Source organism: Lithobates pipiens, unplaced genomic scaffold, assembly GCF_037356315.1.
Source record: "Lithobates pipiens isolate NorthernLeopardFrog02 unplaced genomic scaffold, aLitPip1_a1.2 Scaffold_25, whole genome shotgun sequence".
NCBI classification, from domain to species: Eukaryota; Metazoa; Chordata; class Amphibia; order Anura; family Ranidae; genus Lithobates; species Lithobates pipiens.
Window position 1 is genome coordinate 210,282,529 of NW_027507787.1, and position 15,975 is coordinate 210,298,503.

The following is a 15,975-nucleotide window of genomic DNA, read 5'->3' on the forward strand; positions in this document are numbered from 1 at the left end:
GCACTTTATGTTGCATGCATTTGTTGCTATAAGTTGCGCTTCACTGTATTTATTAAACCATTACATGCGGTGGATGAATCACTGTAGAGTGTCATAGAGAACAACTTGTTATAATTTGAGTTTTTCTTTTCTTTTTTTCATTAGTTTGATAGCGCTGATTATTTTTCACTATCAGCAGTGCCATTACTCCAGCCATTTTCAGGGTAATAAAAACCCCTAATGATTACCACTGTCCCAGCCCTTGCAGCTCTTTCTATGGTTGCAAGGAGCGGAGTCTCCACCTCCTCATTAACACTGGGTGGTCAATAACAAACACTAATAATTTAATTTGAAGTATGCACACCCATATTCAGTTCCACCCCTAATGCTTTAGCATCATCACACTCTCCATCAAGGTCCTCTTTCACGCTCACTTTGGTATCACTTCTTACATAGAGAAAGACACCACAACCCAGTGGCGGCCCATCCATAGGGGGTGCAGGGGCACCGCCCCCCAAAGCTAAGCTTTTAAGTGTGTGCGGGAGGGAAGAAGGGTGGGGGGTGGGGCGTGGCGGCAATCACAGAGGTGCTATGGGAAGCCATATGTCAGGGGTGGCCAACCAGTGGCCCGGGGGCCATATGTGGCCCGCGTAGCCCTCTGATGTGGCCCGCGGAGCCCTCTGATGTGGCCCGTGGAGCCCTCTGATGTGGCCCGCGACCTCCTGCTCTGGAATGGCGGGTTAGCAAGCCCAGATCGCAGGTTGCCTACCTGTCATACCACAGCATCAGTGTTGTGAATAAAGCTGGTGGTAGAGGAAGAAAGCAGCTGCAGAGCCCCTTAAGCAGAGTCTATGACAAAGTTTGGTTAACCTGCAGGATAGACACAGGTGCACTACACTGTACCCACGGTGTGGGTAAACCGCAGCACAGTAGGAAAGTCTTATGCCCTTTTTACATGATCGGCCCTACCCAATCGGACCCTCAATTCACTTCTAAAGAGCGGCAGATGTAAACAGACTTTTGTCCATTTACTCCCACCTGCCTCCTATCCTCTAAAAAAAAAAAATCTGGGTGGATCAGATTGAAGGGCCTATAGAATAGCTGTGACATCCACCCGCTCCGCTCATTGTGGCCCGTGACTGGTTACCAAGTTGCTTAAGTGGCCCTCGCTCTTAAAAAGGATGGGCACCCCTGCATATGTCATTGCAATCATGTGATTGCGGGCAAGCAAATCTATCGGCTGCCATTTAGACTGCCCATGGAGCGCAAAGCTCTACACTCTGACATTATGGGGGCTATTTACGAAAAGGCAAATCTGCTTTGCACTACAGGTGCACTTGGAAGTGCAGTCGCTGTAGATCCGAGGGGGACATGCAAGGAAAATAAAAAAAACAGCATTTTAGCTTGCACATGATTGGATAATAAAATCAGCAGAGCTTCCCCTCATTTCAGATCTCCCCCTCAGATTTACAGTGATTGCACTTCCAAGTGCACTTGTAGTGCAAAGTGGATTTTCGTAAATAACCCCCTATGTGTCCTATAGTGGTTAGTGATTGGCTGGTCCGTAGGATGTAGGGCGGTGCTTTTATCGGACCTGCCAATCACTTTCGGTTTTTTTGAGTGACTCATTATGCTGGTCCGATGGAATGCCGGTGATCGGGGCATATCACTGAAGAAACTGCTAGGAGGTAAGATTAAGCAGAGCACACTAGTGTTGTGCTCTCAGACCTGCAGTGTGATCGCAGCAGCTTAGGGTTGCCACCTTTTCTTCAAGTCAAACCCGCACACTTTAGCAGTGCACAGCAATTTTTTGTTTTGTTTTATAGTATAAACTTTACATATATTTTTATATTAAATAGCATTTCTAATCATATGAAATTAATCACAAGAGTCCCCGTTACATCAGAGTCCACAGAGTTCCCCTTTTACATTTAAACTTGCACAGTTTCCATACACTGTAAGGGGGACTCTGCATACTCTGATGTAAGGGAGAACTCTGAGGACTCTAACATACTGTAAGGGATGCTCTGGGAACCTTGATTTCAGGCGGAACACTGAGAACTCTGATGTACAGAGAGGACTCTGATATAAGGAGGAACACTGTGGCCTCTGGTGTAAAGGGGAACTCTGATGTAATGAGTGCTCAGAGAACCTTGATTTACCTTAGTGTACTCACTCAGAGACAGGAGAGAGAAGGGGGGAGACTTCAGTCACAGACAGGGATGGATGGTGAGCTCACTCGCCCCTTGGCAGTCAGCACCTCTCATCCAGATGTATCTGAGGCTGCTGGACCTCAAATTTCCAGCCCCCCAGCTTAACTTTTCTGAGCCACAGCGCCAGGGATTGGAGTGTGGGCAGACATAGAGGGGTAGGGGTGGGTGGAAAAGGTGTAGATCGAGCCCTCTCTTCTCTCCCGTGTGTGTGTGTGAGAATTGTTAGTGTTGGCTTTGGGCAGTGTGAAAGAGTGTAAAACAAACTCTCGGCTTACACAACTGCAGCCAGCAACCCTGCTGGGAAGCCATAGTCTGGTCTGAAAAATGTGTCCAGGTTTCGAGCAGTCTGAAACCCAGACGTATGATTCCAAACCCGAACTGTCCAGGTGAATCCCGGACAGATGGAAACCCTACAGCAGCTGCCTGTGAAGTGGATCTGGGGAGGAGGAGGGGGAGTGCAGAGTGCAGAGGCAGTGAAGGGTTGAGAAGCTTTTAGCACATTCCAGGAACAGTACCCCTTCCTGCGGGTTGTGTATATCCTGTCCCTTCTCTTTCCTATATGAAAGCAGTTTATTTCTGGGTATTGTCCAAAAGCTGACCATAGTCTGTCCAATCCCCTTTTTCAGCAGACCATACAGACCATGTAGTCTGTGCAATAGATCTGCTAACCATGTAGTGCAAGAGCCTGCCTTGGGGGGGGAAGGGGGGTGCGAATGGGAGGGCCAGGTCTGCCACCACCTTTGTTTTACCCTGTCTCCCTGAAAAAGAGCATAACCGGGAATATTAATAGCCCAATCGTGTGAAGAATGAAGCCAGTAATACCAATCAAATTGTCATTCCCTTCATGCACCAAAGCTTTCAACTCTCCTATTTTGCTTGGCAAACTGTTGGCATTGGTGAACAAATACTTTAATTCATTGTCACATTTTGTATTTTGCATATTATAGTACTAGAATTTCCAATGGCTGTTTTCCAATTTCCAATGCATCATGGAAACCTTGGGGTTCTAGTACAGTGGTGTGAAAAAGTGTTTGCCCCCTTCCTCATTTCCTGTTCCTTTGCATGTTTGTCACACTTAAGTGTTTCGGAAACATCAAACGAATTTAAACAATAGTCAAGGACAACACAAGTAAACACAAAATGCAATTTGTAAATGAAGGTGTTTATTATTAAAGGTGAAAAAAAATCCAAACCATCATGGCCCTGTGTGAAAAAGTGATTGCCCCCTAAACCTAATAACTGGTTGGGTCACCCTTATCAGCAACAACTGCAACCAAGCGTTTGCGATAACGTGCAATGAGGCTTTTACAGCGTCCTGGAGGAATTTTGGCCCACTCATCTTTGCAGAATTGTCCTAATTCAGTTACATTAGAGGGTTTTCGAGCATGAACGGCCTTTTTAAGGTCATACCACAACATCTCAATAGGATTCAGGTCAGGACTTTGGCTAGGCCACTCCAAAGTCTTCATTTTGTTTTTCTTCAGCCATTCGGTGGTGGACTTGCTGGTGTGTTTAGGATCATTGTCCTGCTGCAGAACCCAAGTTCGTTTCAGCTTGAGTACACGAACAGATGGTCGGACATTCTCCTTCAGGATCTCTTGGTAGACAGCAGAATTCATAGTTCCTTTTATCACGGCAAGTCTTCCAGGTCCTGAAGCAGCAAAACAGCCCCAGACCATCACACTACCACCACCATATTTTACTGTTGGTATAATGTTCTTTTTATGAAATGCAGTGTTCCTTCTACGCCAGATATACTTGGACACACACCTTCCAAAGAGTTCCACTTTTGTCTCATCGGTCCACAGAATGTTGTCCCAAAAGTCTTGGGGATCATCAAGATGTGTTGTGGAGAAATTGAGACGAGCTTTGATGTTCTTTTTGCTCAGCAGTGGTTTTCTCCTTGGAACTCTGCCATGCAGGCCATTTTTGCCCAGTCTTTTCCTGATGGTGGAGGCATGAATCCTGACCTTAACTGAGGCAAGTGAGGCCTGCAGTTCCTTGGACGTTGTTGTGGGGTCTTTTGTGACCTCTTGAATGAGTCGTCGCTGCGCTCTTGGGGTAATTTTGGGCGGCCGGCCACTCCTGGGAAGGTTCACCACTGTTCCATGTCTTCGCCATTTGTGGATAATGGCTCTCACTGTGGTTCGCTGGATTCCCAAAGCTTTGGAAATGGCTTTATAACCCTTTCCAGACTGATAGATCTCAATTACTTTCTTTCTCAATTGTTCCTGAATTTCTTTGGGTCTCGGCATGATGTGTAGCTTTTAAGGATCTTCTGGTGGACCTTACTGTGTCAAGCAGCTCCTATTTAAGTGATGCCTTGATTGTGAACAGGTGTGGCAATAATCAGGCCTGGGTGTGGCTAGAGAAATTGAACTCAGGTGTGGACAACCACAGTTATAGTATGTTTTAACAAGGGGGGCAATCACTTTTTCACACAGGGCCATGATGGTTTGGATTTTTTTTTACCTTTATTAATAAACACCTTCATTTACAAATTGCATTTTGTGTTTACTTGTGTTGTCCTTGACTATTGTTTAAATTGGTTTGATGTTCCGAAACACTTAAGTGTGACAAACATGCAAAGGAACAGGAAATGAGGAAGGGGGCAAACACTTTTTCACACCACTGTAGATGATAAGCTCAGCAATGGCATGGAATTCCAAGCTTCAAACAGAGCAAAGCAAACAGAATATTGGCATGCATTAAAAAAGGGATCAACTCCAGAGATAAAACGATAATTCTCCCACCTCTACAAGACTCTGGTCCGGCCGCACCTAGAGAATGCTGTCCAGTTCTGGGCAATAGTCATCAGGAAGGATGTACTGGAAATGGAGCGAGTACAAAGAAGGGCAACAAAGCTAATAAAGGGTCTGGAGGATATTAGTTATGAGGAAAGGTTACGAGCACTGAACTTATTCTCTCTGGAGAAGAGACGCTTAAGAGGGGATATGATTTCAATATACAAATACCGTACTGGTGACCCTACAATAGAGATAAAAAAATTTCGCAAAAGGGAGTTTAACAAGACACATGGCCACTCATTTAAAATTAGAAGAAAAGAGGTTTAACCTTAAACTACGTAGAGGGTTCTTTACTGTAAGAGCAGCAAGGATGTGGAATTCCTTTCCACAGGTGGTGGCCTCAGCGGGGAGCATCGATAGTTTCAAGAAACTATTAGATAAGTATCTGAACGACCGCAACCTACAGGGATATACAATGTAATACTGACATATAATCACACACATAGGTTGGACTTGTGTCTTTTTTCAACCTCAACTCTTATGTAACTATGTTTTTACATATCATCTGCCATAGACCCTTCCCCTTCTTCCCCCTTTCCACCCACCATTAGGGTCTGGCCCCCGTCTGACCTGTCTGACCCATTATATTCAAATTCACCTCCCCACCCACTTGTAGTTTAAATACTCCTTCAGCCTTTCTATAAACCTCTCCCCAGCACAGCAGACCCCCTTCCATGTAAGTTCAAACCAGCTTTAGCATATGAGTTGTAACCCAATAGGAAGTCAGCCCACTGCTCTAGAAACCCATATCCTTCCCTCTTACACCATGACTTTAGCCACCCATTCAGTTCTCTAATCTCCCAGTGTCTTTCTTTCCTGTGTTTCGCATGGTACAGGCAATATTCCACAGTATATAACCTTGGGAGAAGTCTTTCCCTTAAAACTGATGCTTAAGGAGCCTCCATCTTCCATGTATTTTATCATTGGTCCCAACATGGTCATGCCCAGCCCCTCCCAGTAAATTATCAACACAGTCCACCACATGCATGACAAGCCCTGGCATTAGGGAGACAGCAAACCATTGTTTTGAGGCAATCCTGGTGACAAATTATTCTATCAATCCTTTTGATTTAATTTTAGAATCCCCTATTACTACCAACTGTCTAGGTCTATCTGCACTACCTTCACCACCTCTACTAGATGGGCTGCTCTCTCAGCTAGGGCAGCCACCTCTGTCAGCCCCACATCTTCCCCCAACTTGGCAAGTTTGTTTGGATGCTCAAACGAAGGGATGTCGTTCCTTTTCTGTGAGCCCCATCACTCCCTCTAAATGCATTAACCCGTCTTCCTACCTGATAATTCTGACTTACCACTTCACCCTCCACATCAGCCCCATTAACCACCTGCTCAGTGAGCAGAAAACTCCTTTCAAGGTTGTTTGTTCCACTTAGTGTTGCGATTTACTCCTCCAGATCTTTAATGTGAGCTTCTAGAATTGTAACCTGCTCACATCTATCGCAGCGGCATTCATCCTGGAGCTGTAGCTTCATTATTGTGTACATGCGGCAGACTGTGCACTGTGAACAATCTTCAACCTTGCTATACATCATTATCCCAGTTACAATATCAATATTACTTGCAGGAAATTTAAGATGTTACTTACAGTTTAGAAGACTAGTTTTTTTTTCCTGGTGAACATTGTTAAAACAGTTATATACCACTGGATCTTTTTTTTTTTTTTTCCCTGCAAGGTAAACACTTGTTTAATAATAAAAGTAAATAGAAAAAATGTAGACAAGACATAGCCAATAGTTCGGTAACCAGGAAGGATAGTTAGCCAAGCCAGAAGATCAGGGATCAGGAATCAGTGTAGTAAAACAGCAAGCAGGATCTGCAGCCAGAATGGATGTCAGCCAAGCAAGTCTTGAAACAGGAATGCAGTAGATAGTCTCTGTGATGTTGACCAAGGTGAAGGCAGAGATCCTCTGGGCTGGACGGCTTAAGTAGGCAGGACCGACAAGCAGGATTATCAACAGGTGGGTTACTGTGGAGAGTTAATTAATTAGTACAATTAGCCGACAGTTGAGCGGCCAGCTCAGAGAAGGAAGGGCTGAGGCCAGCCCTGACACTCCTAAACGGTGCACATTTTTGGAGATATTTACACTACCTATAGGTAAGCCTTATTATAGGCTTACCTATAGGTAAACGTCAGTAAAGGAAGTTTACTTCCTCTTTAATATGACTGAGGGAAAATCCAAAGTTCTCAGTTGGCACTGGAACAAGAATAGAGGGACAATCTTCCAATGGGGGCACTCGCTCTGGATGGAAACCAAAAAATAATCTCTTTTCCTTTTTCTTTTTGGAGAGATTATGTCACGTACCTTAAGGCAGAGCCCAGAGTGCAGGGAGCGGCCTCTCGTAAACCTCTAACTCGGGAGGCCCTGATATAGATGACCGGGGCTCGGGAGCACAAAGGAGCACAAGCGCCTGACTGGATGGCCGGTGTAGAAGGCAGGAGACCGTTGGTAGTAGGGAGGTGTCCTGTAGTCCAGCCTCAGGATGCAGATGATAGCAGGACGCAGCAGGCAGTTCCAACTGGAAGCAACGGACAGCAGGGATGTGCCTTGTAGCCCAGTGGCGGGATGCAGACTGCGGGCAGAATGCAGCTGACAACAGGGAGGAGTCCTGTAATCCAGCAGCGGGATGCAGGTGACAGCAGGATATAGAGGACAATGGGAAGGAGTCCTGTAGTCCAGCAGCAGGATGTAGGTGGTAGCAGAACACAGCAGAAGGCTCCAGCCAGATACAGCGGAGAACAGGGAGGTGTTCTGTAGTCCAGCAGCGGTAGGCAGGTAACTGGCAGGTTGCAGAGTAGTTAAACAGTCCGGGTCAAACACAGGCTAGCAGATCAGGTACCAGAACGAAGTCCAAGAGAATAGTCAGGTTCAGAAGCCAAGGTCGGGGGCAGGCAGCAAGCAGAGAAGTCAGGAACAGGCCAAGTTCAATACGGATCAGGTAGATTAAGATACAGGGTAGCAGAGTACACAGGAACGCTGTTGATCGGGCAGCAAGACAGCAAGGCAAAGATCCCCTTTAAATAGCGTCATTGGCGCCAATTGCCGTCAAAACGGTCGCGCGCGCTCCCGCGTGTGCAAGCACGCGTGTTCGCGCGCGTACGCACACGCGTGCAACGCCGATCGCGTTATTGCTTTTCCTGCACACAGGTATTCTTCCGACCCTCACACCACTCGGATGTTTGCAGGAAAGGTTTTCCTGACAGATTATCTTTTACTTCTTGTTGTATCTATGGGACAGGAAGTGAAGTTTATTCTTACCAATGGAACACAAACATTAAAAATACTTTTAGGCGTTTGATACTCTATCCAAATAAAAAATCGGTTTTGACTTTAGATATACTTTAGGTGGTTTTAACAATTTTATCATTTTTAAAATTTTTGAGCTTTAATTGTATTACAGTTTAATAAAGCTTTGAATGTATGTGGAATAAATAAAGTATACATATATATTTATAATGTGTGCATGTGTTTTGTATTTAACCCATATCAAAAAATAAATCCAAAATTTATATAAAAGTATACCCCCTTCGTTATACTTTTTGGGTATATTCTAAATATTGATTCAAATATAGTTTTTTTTTTTGTTTTAGTTTTTTTTATATGCTCTGTGTATATTCCCTGGCTAGAAAAAAAAATGTTAATGTGTGTTGAAAGAAAAAAAGCTATCACTCTTGAAAATTAATTGTAAACAATTACTACAAAAATGGTGAAGGAGACCAATGTAGCTAATAAAGCTAGCTTCACACTTGATCTCATCAAAGGTTTCACATCAAAGAACAACATCCTACTAAACATATTCAAAATATTTGAAGATTGTTAAAATAAAAACAGATGTATGCCTACTTACATTTCTAAGGCAGGATTCCATCAATACACCTCTTTTAACTTTTAAAGAAATTACTTCTAAAATGAAGACTGAAAGTGGCTCATCTTTCTTCTTTTAGGTTAAGCATTTAATCAGAAAAGCAAAGATCAATTCTGATTATGTACTACTGCTACGATTTTTTGCAGTGTTGTTTCAGATTTAAGTGTTATATGTAGACATCAAGCAATGTACCAAGTGGTGATTTACATACTGAAAATTTAAATGTTATTTAAAAAAGGAGTAGTGGTTTCAAATGGAAGAGGATGCAGTTTGATGTTGTATTAACATAACTTTTAATAATAATTAAAAATGCAATTTTATGATATAAGGTTACCTTAAAAGTTCAAAACATTGTGGATATTTTTTTTAGATAGATAAAGATGAATGAACAGAAGGTTCAATCAGTTCTGGTGTGGCTTCATTTTTTTTAAACTTTGGAAGTTCCTGGCCCTCTGGCCTGACAAGATGATAGGGCTAAAAAACTTTCTGGGCCACTTCCTTCAACAAGCCATTAAGGGATATTGAGATAAAATGATTGGACCTGGCAGCAATAGCAGGCAAGCTAAGGAGGCCTTGGCTACAGCAGAAACATCCTTTGGAACAAACTTTGGTCCCAAAAACCTTTTTGCGCACGTTAACTGCTAAAATGAACACTAAACTTTGTATTCAACATTGGATATGAATTCATGAAATTCTGTACAAACATAATGCCATCCAAATTTCAGGATCAGTTCTGCAAATGTTGGTATGCTATGTTTAGATTTTTGGGTTCACATGGTTAATTTGGACCCTGCAAAGTAACTTATTAATAGGTTGTGTACGAAAATTGCTTCTTTTATGATGAGTAGTAAGTGTGATTATTACAGTGTTAAATTTGAAAGATTTTTTTTTTTAATAATAACAATTTTATCTTCTCAAGCCCTGATTTATGCCTTATTTTCCCCCGTTAACTCCTTTTTTGTGAAATTGTTCATGTCTTTTTTGGGCCTATTCATTCATTCTGTTGTGTTGTTTAAAAAATAAATAAATAAATAAATAAATAAATAAAAACAGAACCCAAATTAAAAAGGCATTTATTTGTTAATGACTTCACCATGCACTGTGCAAGAAACAATTTTTGGTGACATCATGAACAGGACAAATGAACTGATAATTTTTTTTATCTGTAGTAACATTTTAAATTTTAAAATTATTTATAATTATCACTGGTCAAATTAAAAGTAAAAGGGAAATTAGAATGGTTTGCATTTATTTAAATTCAGCCGTCTTCGTAAAAATAAAAGTTCTGAACTGTATCATGCTGTGTGTGTGTGTGTGTGTGATATATATACACACACAGTTCATATACAGTTAGGTCCATATATATTTGGACACAGGCACAATTTTCATACTTTTGGCTCTGTATGCCACCAGAATAAAATTAAAAGGAACCAATCCAAACGAATTTGAAGTGCAGACTTTCAGCTTTAATTCAAGGGGTTGAACATAAATATCAAGTACACATTTTAGAAACTGCAACCATTTTTATGCACAGACACCCCATTTTCAGGGGCTCAAATGTAATTGGACAAGTCAATATAATCATAAATAAAATGTTCAGTTTTAATATTTTGCTGAGAATCCTTTACTGGCAATAACTGCCTGAAGTCTGGAACCCATGGACATTACCAAAGACTGGGTTCCCTCCTTTCTGCTGCTTTGCCAGGCTCTAACTGCAGCTGCCTTCAGCTGTTCTTTGTTTGTGGGTCTTTCTGCCTTTAGTTTTGCCTTTGGCAAGTTAAATACATGCTCAATTGAGTTGAGATCAGGTGATTGACTCGGCCATTGCAGGATATTCCACTTCTTTTCCTCCAGAAGCTCCTGGGTTGCTTTTGCAGTGTGTTTTGGATCATTGTACATCTGTGCTGTGAACTCCAGTCCTTTTATCTCCTTAATTAATGAAGAAATAATGAAGGAGTAATCCATACCAGGCCATGAAACGGCTTATGATTCAATTGTCCAATTACTTTTGGTCACTTGAAAAAGGGGGGGTGGCTATTCTTAAGAGCTGTAATTCCTAAACCCTTTCTCTGATTTGGATGTACATACCCTTAACTTGAGAGTGTGCACTTTCAGCCCATATCCATTATATAACTATAGCTTGAATATGTTTTGGTAAATACCTGGAAAAAAAAAACGAAAATTTTGCCTGTGCCCAAATATATATATAGACCTATATATAGACTGTGTGTGTCTATATATATATATATATATATATATATATATATATATATTAGGGTGTTTCATTTTTCCAAAGATGTGATTTTCATATGACTGCCTCCGCCCCGAGTCTCAGTGATGTAAAATATATATATGCCAAATTTCAAGAAGATTGGATAATACTGAGGAGTTGCACACATTGATCACTTTTATCAGAGCAAAGTCTGTGGGCTTCACTTGATAAGAAGTCATATGCAACAATGTTGAATGAAGAAAGTTCTGTTCAAGGCTTTCTAGAAGAACAACGAGTGAAAATGGTTAACTACATCCAAAATGTCCTAAAAGACAGATGTCATCCAAGAGAAGACTACAAAGATTTATTACAACTCTCACTCCTGTACCTAGGAGGTTGGTCTAAAAATGACTTCAGTTTCAGGATCCCAGGGGCACTGCATCAAGCAAGGTGGATGGCAAAGGCAATATATGCACTTAAAATTGTCCTCTTCACTAAACAGTTGAATATTCCTCAACGACAATTGGAACGAATGAAACGGGTTGCACATTTTTCAGCCTCATATATGTTCGCTTTTGGCATGAGACAATTGAAGGTCGATGGGCTCCAAAGAATGATTTGGATATGCTACAGCTTTTGAGCACTTACCCAGATGCAGACGTCAAAAAATGTGCTTTCACAGTTGCTAAGAGACACTTTTGGTATCTGTCAGAAACAAATGTAGAATTGGCTTTTTTGGATGAATGTATTACTCAGGCTGTTAAGAAAAATATGACTAAAAATTTAGAAACCAAATCTGCAAAGAAAAAGGAAGTGAAACAATTGGAGGGGAAAAGCATGGTTTTTGAAGAAAACGACCTGAGCCATTTCGTTACTAATAAAACAAAGACGTTTTTGAATTGTTTGGGATCCACGACGTGACAGAATACAAGGGATTGCATCATTTAAAGTTGATAAAGTTGATTAATATAACACGTTTTGCCTATCATATTACCTATTAATGTTAGTGTAGAGTTTTAATAATATTTAAAGTTTGTGATTTCTAGTTTTCCCAATAATAGTAATTAACATTGAAAAATCTTATTTTTTGCCTACTTTTACAAAACAGATCATAGTGTGCAACCTCAAAATATTATGCAATCTTCTTGAAATTTAGCATATATATTATCTTTTACATCACTCAGACTCGGGGAGTAAGCAAAGTCTGCAAACATTTTGCAGTTTATTTTTTTCCATTAGAAAATGAAACACCATATATATATATATATATATATATATATATATATATATATATATATATATATATATATATATATATTTATATATTTTTTATTTATATTCATATTCAGAGCAGTTGAAGCTTGTTTTGAGTCAGAGTTTGAGAATTTGTTTGTTGCAAAGCTTGAACTGAGCCGTCTCATTGATAATTGAATCATCAATGGACTCTAAACCAGGGGTGCCCAACCTTTTGAAGAGCAAGGGCCACTTAAGCGACTAGACAACCCGGTCGCGGGCCATAATGAGCGGAGCAAGGGGATAGCGGATTGGATTGGAGATAGGCGTTTGTGAACGGATACAAGTCCATTTACATCTTCCACTCCTTAGAGGTGAATGGAGGGTCTGATTGGGTTGGACTAACCGTGTGAAAGGGGCCTAAGGCTGCATTCACACTGATGCACTGTTGTTTACCCATATCATGGGTGCAGCACAGTTCACCTATGGCTTTCCTGCAGGTTAGCTGCACTTTGCCATAGACTTCTATTATATCTATTATATCCTGTAGGTGTGGTGCACTTTCAGAAAGAACATCAAACTCGCAGGTAATAGAAGTCTATGGCTCAGTGCAGGTAACCCACAGGTGCACTTCTCTGCACCTGTGGATCAGTTTGAAAGCAGCCCAGTAACTACTGCAAAACAGATATGCCCAAATATACACTGTGATTTTAGTAATAAAACTACTTTTAATAGCAGTATTCTATTTTATTCCATCCCAGAGCAGGGGGTCGCTGGCCACATCAGAGGGCTCCGCGGGCCACATGTGGCCCCCGAGCCACTGGTTGGGCACCCCTGCTCTAAACCGTAGTCTTCATTTGTCATGGGGCAAACAGAGAGAAAGAGATTGTAAACACTTTTTAAAATTTGGCTTTTTTTAATCCTCCTGACTATAATAAATAAAAAAGTTTGATACAAAACTATTATACACTCCCTTTTAAAACACACTTTTTCTCGTTTCATCTTTTTTGTTTTTTATTTATTTATTTATTATGAAATGATTTCTTTGAAGAAGACCATGCATTAAAAAGAAAATATATGTTTGTCTGTATAAAATCAGGATAGTCATCACTTTGGTTACATAAATTAAGATAATATTGCTGTCCATATACAGACACAATGGCTTTGGAGTTTAGTTGTGAAACTTACAGTATAAATAAGTAAATTTTATTATAAACTCTATACAATAAAAACAAGAGGCAGCACAAGGGTCTTGGTTTTGAAGATACATATTATTGCACGTCAAACTGAATGTGGCTCATCAAAGCCTAGAAAATGCAGAAATTTTCTCTGATCTTCTTTTCTCCATAGGAAAAGGGAAGAGAATCTTCTTCCCCCATGCTGTAATAAGATGTTTCACCAAGTTGAGAATAATTGTGGAACTTATGACAATGAAAAATTTGTAATTATTTACTGCTATGCAGCACTACTGCAGAGCACATGTGTTATGTCTAATGGCCAAATTGAAAGTTTACCTTAACCAAAAAAGAAAAATAAACAAAATATTAACTTACCATCCACTCAGCAAAGCAGTGTAATACTTTTGTTCTATATTTTTTTTTTTTTTTGGGGTTTTCACCTGGTGATTCTGTACGTTCTCCCACTTGGAGTCCTAGGATGACAATTCAGCTCCCTAAGCAGTAGCAGCATTGCTACCCTGTTTACTTTAGTTACTAATGACACACAGCACACTGGACTTACAGCTTGGAGTGTGCAGGAAGTAAATGGCCTCATGGGACACGGACGTTATCAGAGCAGGGGATGGCCAAGGGGAGCATGTTGGATGGGCATGGCACTGGATATCTAAAGCCAAAAATGTAAGCAATGGAGAATTAAAAACAAAAAAGAACACAACCCAGCAAAAGACAATCTTTGGCAGCATGGGGAACGTTAAGGTTAGGGTTTAGCTATGTTTTAAGTGGAATTATGCGCAAAATCAGAATTGACATACTCTATATTGTCAAAAGTATTAGGATGCCTGCCTTTACACGCACATAAACTTTAAAGGCATCCCAGTCTTAGTCCGTAGGGTTCAATATTGAGTTGGTCCAAGCACTCTGTGCAGGCCACCCCAAACTCACTCATCCATGTCTTTATGGACCTTGCTTTGTGCACTGGTCCAAATCATTTGGTGGAGGGGGCATTATGGTATGGTGTTGTTTTTCCAGAGGTTGGGCTTGGCCCTTAGTTCCAGTGAAGGGAACTCTTAAAGCGGTAGTAAACCCGCAATTTTTTTTTTAAACCTGCAAAGCAAAAGGCATAATGAGCTATTATGCACCGCATACTAGCTCATTATGAAATACTTACCTTAGAACGAAGCCCCGACATTTGGTCTGATCCACGCCGAGGGAGCTGACATGCTCACTCGGCGTTTCTTCCGGGTATCGCGGCTCCGGCGCTGTGAGTGGCCGGAGCCGCAATATCGTCACTCCCGCACATGCGCGCGGGAGATTTCATTCTGGCCGGCCGGCCACTGCCGGATATTCAGGCCGAGAATCCCCTTGTGCGCATGCGCCGCTGCAGTCAGCGGCACATACCGAGGGGAATATCTCCTAAACCGTACAGGTTTAGGAGATATTTTTTTTACCTACAGGTAAGCCTTATTATAGGATTTCCTGTAGGTAAAAGTTAAAAATTTGAATATACAACCACTTTAAGGCATCAGCATACCAAGACATTTTGGACAGTTTCATGCTCATAACTTTGTGGAAACAGTTTGGGGATGGCCCCTTCCTGTTCCAACGTGACTGTGCACCAGTGGTCTATAAAGACATGAATGAGCGAGTTTGGGGTGGAGGAACTTGACTGACCTGCACAGAGTCCTGACCTCAACGGATAGAACACCTTTGGGGTGAATTAAAATGGAGACTGAGAGCCAGGCCTTCTCGTCCAACATCAGTGTCTGACCTCACAAATGTGCTTCTGGAAGAATGGTCAAACATTCCCATAGACATACTCCTAAACCTTGTGGACAGCCTTCCCAGAAGAGTTGAAGCTGTTATAGTTGCAAAGGTTGGGCCAACTCAATATAGAACCCTACGGCCTAAAGCTGGGATGCCATTAAAGTTCAAGTGTGTGTAAAGGCAGGTGTCCCAATACTTTTAACAACATAGCGTATATAATGCAGTCTGTTACTAGCAGTAACACAGCAGTTTTGGTTTCCTGAGTCTCCCTGTTGATCCTTCCTGTAATAGGGTGACAGAACTTTTTACTTTACTCTGTGAGTAGGGTAGTCTCAGATGGGCATGTTGCTATAATTGGACTTTAGGTATTCGACAAACAAATTAACCAATTAAAGCAGCAGTGTTTTCTAGGGCATGTTCTTCCAGCTATTGCCACCACTCATAAAATTGTTCTGTGGTGGATCGCTTTTAAGGGGGCATTTGGTGAGGAGGTGAGATGCATGCAATTGCAAGGCAGTTGTGGCGTGACCCTATATAAATTATCAGGTTGATACCAACTGCAAAATTCATTATGTGGTCTAGTTTTATATGTGAGCAGCCCTGAGCAGCTGCATGCACTCCTTTAGGTAGGTGGGCAGGGGTAGTAAAAGCGTAGCTGCCCCCTGGCTGCCCATGTAAAGGAACTCTTATGCCCCGTACACACGATC